Consider the following 7,025-nt stretch of genomic DNA (forward strand, 5'->3'; position numbering starts at 1 on the left):
TCTCTCTCTCTCTCTCTCTCTCTCTCTCTCTCTCTCTCTCTCCCCCCTCTATTATCTCAGGCATTCCCTGCTTCTCTAAAGTCACCAATGCCTCCCCTCACTCCTCCCATATTATCCCCCCACCTTGAGCCTGGTGTGCAGAGACCTGTACTGGGCACTGGAGGGAGACAAAGAGGGAAAAGAATCTCTGCCCTTGGGAAACTCCTGAGTAAAACATTGTAATGTTGGACTTAAAGAGTGCTTATAGGTTTGTGGATGTAAAGTTCCAAGTAACCTTAGAGACAATGTAGTCCAATTCTCTCATTTTACACATGAGGAAACTGAGACCTAGAGAAGTTAAATGACTTGCCCAATATCATACAGCAAGTAGGAGAGGCAACATTTGAACCCAGCTCCTCTGACTCTAGATGCTGACTGGGCTTTTCATGGCACCAGTCTAAAAGGACTTCATGGATAAGTCAAATTTTTAGCAGAATTTCTTGGGATGTCTTGGGCATCGCATTGGCAAGAAATTCTTGGAGGGGTTGCCTAACTAAAGCTTCCCCTTCATCTTGCCTGGGGAAAACCAGACTTGTTTCCCCCCTCCAAAGGAAACCCCAGAGTTTCCTGCCTTTTTGATCCTGATTCTGAGCTGCTTTCTTTCCCATAGGGCTCTCCTCCTCAGAGATCATACATTGAAATTCAAGCCCAGCTACTGCCAAGTAGTTAGAAATCTGCTGAGTATTTTTCTTTTTCTTAAAAAAAAAAAGTCTGGAAAATATGGGGAGAATCTGGGAATGTTTTCTCTGTGGCTTTGTAAGCTGACTCTCAAACTCTCATGCTCTGTGACAAGTGTTTTCAGGTGGTGTAAGACTCTGTGAATTCCAAAGTCATCACCTCTGAGTTCAACTCTGCTCTTCCCAAGAGGGTCTGGAAGCAGGGCGTGGCTGATCCAGTGGGACACAGAGGTATAAATGAGAGCAAGTAACCACAGGCAGGCCTGTGTCCACAGCAAGCAAATCCCCACCCTCCCCCCAAACACACAAAACCATCTGATGTTTCTTTAGTCTGGGTCAACGGTGCTTTGTCTTCCTTTCTCACTCACTGTGGTAAAGGAGATGGCACGTTCACTTGACGAGCTGCTCCCATCAGCTGTCACCCAGACCATATTCTTCCCAGGGTGTCAAAGCTGCCCTTAGGCATATTCTGGCTCTCCAGGGTCTTGGCATCCCTTGAATCTGGGAGGCTGGTAGAAATGTGGAAAAAAACAATGAATTTGGAGTCAAAAGACCAAGGCCCACATCTTGGCTCTTCCATTTACTGCGGGAACTTAATTCACTTACTTGTTTGAGTCTAAGTTGCCACATCTGTAACATGGAAATCATAGTTTTAGATCTAGAAGGGACCTTAGAGGTCATCTGGTTCAATCTTTTCACTCTACAGATGAGAAAACTGAAGAAACCAAGAGATATGAAAGGATTTACCCAGGTGTCACAGGTAGTAAATGGTAGAATCAGGATTTGAACTATGTTGTCTTTGGACAACAAACCATTGCCATTGTGCCGGCTTCACCCTGAGGTCTAGATAATAATAATAAAAATTAATAATAATATTTGTATCACCTACCTCACATAATTATTTTATGAAAAATGCTTTATAAACTTTAATGCTCTTTAGAAACAGGAATGACAGTTTTCACCCTGCTCTTGGTGTTGAGAAAATGAGGACATTTAAGATCATTGCCCTATGTTCTAGCTAAAAGCACTAGCTGTCCGTTCTTGGTGATAGTGGAGACCATTTATTATATCTTTCCTGAGGGGTTAGATGGGGCTGGGGAGGGAGAGGAAGAAGAGGAGTAAGGATGAGGATAGTGAGAGACAGGAACATTGGAGACAACGTGAATGAGGGTTGATGTGGTGCCAGAGAAAGAACAGTGTTAACAACAGAGACATACATTCGACCCCATTCCCAGAGATCTACCAAACTGGATTTGTTTCTTTAATCTACTCCCCCTCAGCCCTGAGGTATTCAGTGTTGTAGCAACACACATATTGCTATGTTGTGATGTAGTGTAAAAATGGAATGGACCACCTCAGAAAATAATAAACTGCTAGTCACTGGCAGGGTCCAGTAGAGGTGGGATGACCACTTTATGAAGATGCCAGGAAAGATTCATGTTCAAGCACAAATTGAACTAGACTAATCAATAATAAATCAATAAACATTTAGTAAATACCAACTATGTGCCAGGTACTATGCCCATTCCAACTCCAAACTTTTAAGTCTTTTTTTTTTAATTAAAGCAATTGGGGTTAAGTAACTTGCTCAAGGTTACACGGCCAGGTGTTTCTGGGTGGGTGCTAAGTGTCTGAGCCCAGATTCGATCCCAGGTCATCCCGACTGTGGGGCCGGTGCTCTTACTCACTGTGCTACCTGACTGCCCCCGAACTTTTAAGTCTTAAACATTTTTAATCCAAGCATTCAGTCCACAAACATTTATTAAGCTTCCACTGTGTGCTAGATACTATGTACTAAGTTGCCAAAACAAAAGTAAGACAGTATCTGCCCTAAAGGAGGTTACCTGATCCCTGAGGGATAAAACATGTATCTATATAACTAAATACAAACTATATACAAAGTGATTTGGGGAGGAGGCTATGGCACTAGCATCTGGGGGGAGGGGAAGAATCAAAAAAGGAATTTCAGTATATTCTATTTCTAATCCCACTATGGGGGGAGGGAAGTCAATTGTTAGATTTCCAATGGGTAAAAATTTACACCTCAGAAATCAGCAAACTAAAAATTAAGGTTTGAATGATTGTTTTGTTGATTGATTAGACTTAAGAACATGATGGAGAAAATGTTAATCATTTAGATCATTGGAAAAGTGTGTTGTAGGTACTTTTTTTTTCAGAGAGTTGGTTGTTAAACATTTACCAGCACACCCCTGCCCTATTCCCTTTGTTATCCCAATTTGTCTTCATTCTACCACCAATTCTCAGCAGAGGGAGAATTCCTCAAGGACATGAAGAGAAAAGTCTGAGTCTTCCTCTAGCAGAAATTTGATCATTCAGCAACTCAAAAGACAGAGGAAATGATCCCAAAATATGATAATGGCTTAAAAGATAATCTATTTCCTTGACATTTAAGTAAATTAATTGATGGTGGATCTGTAATAGTTTGAGGAGGTGTTGAGACAAAAGATGAGGGTGGGTTACAGAATCAGTGCCCACAGTCATAAACTCAGGCAACAAGGGCTGGCTTAAAAGAGAAGAACTCACACAATAATGTAAAGCAAAACAGTATTGGAACACATCAAAACCGACGGGTTCAATTACCAATCTTGGCTCCAAAGGACTGATGGGCAAAATATACCTCATTTTCTCAACTGAGAGGTAGTAGGCTATCAACCAATAAACCAATGAACATTTATTAATCATGCCCTGAATGGCAGGCACTGTGCTAGATGCTGGGGGTACAAATAAAGAAATTAAACAGTCCCTGTCTTCAGAGAGTTTACATTCTATTTCCATCAGGGGAGATAGCATGCACATATATAGCAAAAAAAAAAAATGTTTTAAAGCAAGATAATTTGGGAAGGGAAGGTCCTAACAGCTTGGGCGGAGGGGGGGGGAGCCCTAGAATCAGGAAAGGTTTCGTGGAAATGGTAATGATGATTGAGCTGATATTTAAAGGAAACTGAGATTTCTAAGAATCAAAGCTGAGAAGAAAGAGCATTGGAGGCATAGGGGACAGACAGTACAAAGGCATAGATATGTTATGTGTTAGGTGTGTGTTATGTATGAGGTACAGCAAAAAGACCAGTCTGGCTAGACCATAAATACAGGAAGGGGAGTAACATATAATAAGTCAAGAAAGATATATAGGAAGGTTGTGGAGGACTTTAAATCCCAAACTCAGGCATTTGTGTTTGTTCCTATAGATAACAAGGGGCCACTGGGATTTACTAAGCAGGAAAATAGTATAGGACAAGAGGCATATATTTGTAGACATGGACAATATGTTGGCTTGGTTTTGTTTGACTATGTGTTATTGTTATAAGGTAGGATTCTATTGGGGGGAGGGGAACAGTAATTGGGAAGTGACATTAATGCAAAATAATCAATAAAACATTTATTTTTTAAAAAGGCTGGTTTATTGACATTTTATTAGTTAGAAAAAACTCGGTATAATAGAGAGCTGATCTAGAAATTAAAATAAGCTAAACTTTGGGCTGCAGATAGTTTTTAGCAGCTCCCTTTCCAAGTAAAGGTATAATTAATGATTAAACTATTTTGCAAATAAACCATATTTTAAAGGGTAAATTTCAATTAATATCAATTAATTACTTTCTTTACTTATTTAATAAGTTAAATAATTAGTAAATTATTTAATTTTTTACTTAAAGATTTTTAACTCATTACTTAAGATTTTTATTTATCATGAAATCACATTAAAGATAAAAATGTTAAGCAGTACAAGTTTTAATATGTTTTTCAGGTTTTCTTATTGTTTACATCTAGATAATGGGACATATTACACTTCTTGTCAGCAATCAATTTATCATACACCAGAATTATGTTTGAAATCAATTTCTTTAGAAATCTGAAAACTGACCTTAGTAGCTGCCTCATTTTCTGAGTTTGCTTTCTTGAAAAACTATTGTTCCCCACTAAGATTTTTCAAGAATTTGGACGCTTTCATTTGTGTTTCATTGGTGTCCAATTTGCCTAAGTCAGGATGTTTTGATTCAAAATGGCGATGAAGATTGTATTGCTTCAGAACAGCTATTTCTTCTCAGCAAACAAGGCACAATATTTTGTCTCCCGTGTAAGTAAACAAGTACCTATGTTGTCCACTCTGGATTAAACACTCTATGTTCTGATTCAATTTGCATTTCTTTTAATCACCTTTTTTACAAAGTCACCCCCAAAACTTTAATGTTAGAACCAAAAAATCTCCACAGCAACTGCTCACATACAAAGAAATACTGAACGGAGTGCCTGACCTTGGAGAGAGCGCCAGACACTGTAACTTGGAGGGTGGCCGCACATTGAGGGAGGGGAGGAAGCCCTCACATTGCTACCGTTCCTCCCATAGCAGGTGTCAACTGCCTTGGGACGAGGCTGCACTCACTTTGTCCCTGTTGAGCACCACTAATGACCGAAAACACTGTGAAAAGATACTACTCTTGCTCCTCCCAGACCAGAGACCGACGGACAATGGTTGATGGTCACAGGTCACGTGACAACCGGGAGAGGATGTCCAATGGCAACCCATCTACCAAGTTTCATAACAGGCACCATAGTAACTAGTGGAAATTGGGTTAAGTGCGGCTCTTTACATCTTTACTTCCTTTCGCATCCTCTATGTTTTTTTCAAAATCCCCAAATATGTTTATTTATATTGTTAAATATTTCCCAATTACATTTTTTTAAAAAGAGAACTAATTAAATAACTTAGATTTTAAAAAAAATTTTTTTTTGTTTTTTGGATGGGGGAAGGCAGGGCAATTGAGGTTAAGTGACTTGCCCAAGGTCACATGGCTAGAGAGTGTTAAGTGTGGTCCTCCTGACTCCAGGGCTGGTGCTCTATTCACTGTGCCACCAATTACATTTTAATCTAGATCAAGTCTCACCCTAGAGCAGGGGTGGGGAACCTGCAACCGCCAGGTCACATGTGGCCCTCTAGGTTCTCAAGTGCGGCCCTTTGACTGAATCCAAACTTCACAGAACAAAGCCTTTTTTTTTTTCTATGAAGTTTGGATTCAGTCAAAGGGCTGAACTTGAGGACCTAGAGGGTCACATGTGACCTCAAGACCACAAGGTAGCCAAGATACTACATTTGACACCTCTGCTCTAGAGCACCATCACAACATGGAAGTGACCCTGGGTTCTCAAAGGTTATGCCAGCTATCAAAGCTCTCTGCTGTTTCTGATTGCAACCTTTGTACATCTTAACAGGCAGACAGTGTTCCTGAGATGCTGTGGTTTGGGGAAGAAAACAAGCCTCTAGCCAACTTTCTGCTGATTACCCACCACACACTCACCTAGGCTGGTCTTCACACCGCAGACATACAGTCCTGAGCATCTATCAGATGAGGTGTAGAGGGTATGAAAGCAATGCCCCTGAAAGGAGAATCAATTTAATGTCAGTAATTCAGTGGAGCCGCCATCTCCTCCAGGGATGCACTCCTCCCCTGGTGTGGCTACAGTGTGAGACAAGCCGTAGTAGAGGGAAAGCTGATACACTCTGGCTGTGTGACTTCTAGAGAGTCACTTAATACCTCAGTGTTTGGACAACTCTCTAAGATAAATTGCAGAAATGGTTCCAATTTGCATTGGAAGAGGGGGTTTCCTCACCTGAGAGTTCTCTATACCAATGAAATCTTAGTTCCAATCACTATTCCAGGTCAATACAAGGAATGCTCTTCATTGTAGCATGATGACCCTGAGTTCCCAAAGCTTTGACAGTGTAATCCCATCTTCTGTAGAAAGCCTTTTCGAACCTCTCTTCATTCTGGTGACTTCCCTCTGTTAATTGTTTCTTTTTTATATAGTTGATTTGGACATAGTTGTTCATATGCTGTCTCCTCTATTAAGATTGCAAGCTCCTTTGAGAACAGGAATTGTCTTTCTTATATACTAGTACTTAAAACAGTGACTGGCATATAGGTACTTAATAAATGTTTATCAAGTGATTTGGAACCCAAGGTCTGCCAATTTCTACCAAGCTGGAAAGGCTTTGAATTATGGTTCCAGCAACAGAACATAAGCGCTACCTGAAAACCACACTAGCTAAGTACCAGGAAGAGCTCATAACTTGGCTGATTTCTAGGCAATCCAGTCTGTGAACATGAAACAGATTTAAAAATATAAACTAGCCCTCATTGCCATGGTGTATTCTTCTGCTTCAGCAGTAATGGTGGCAAAGGAAAATAGTGAAAAGGAAATAGTGTGTCCACATCAACAAAATAAATAGGTTCTATATTATTCTAATGCTTTGAATATTGATAATTGAGGACTCACACAATCTGATGCAGAATG

This window comes from Petaurus breviceps, unplaced genomic scaffold (assembly GCF_028583685.1).
Source record: "Petaurus breviceps papuanus isolate PSGF00001 unplaced genomic scaffold, PetGlider_PUasm1.0 551, whole genome shotgun sequence".
Lineage (NCBI taxonomy): Eukaryota > Metazoa > Chordata > Mammalia > Diprotodontia > Petauridae > Petaurus > Petaurus breviceps.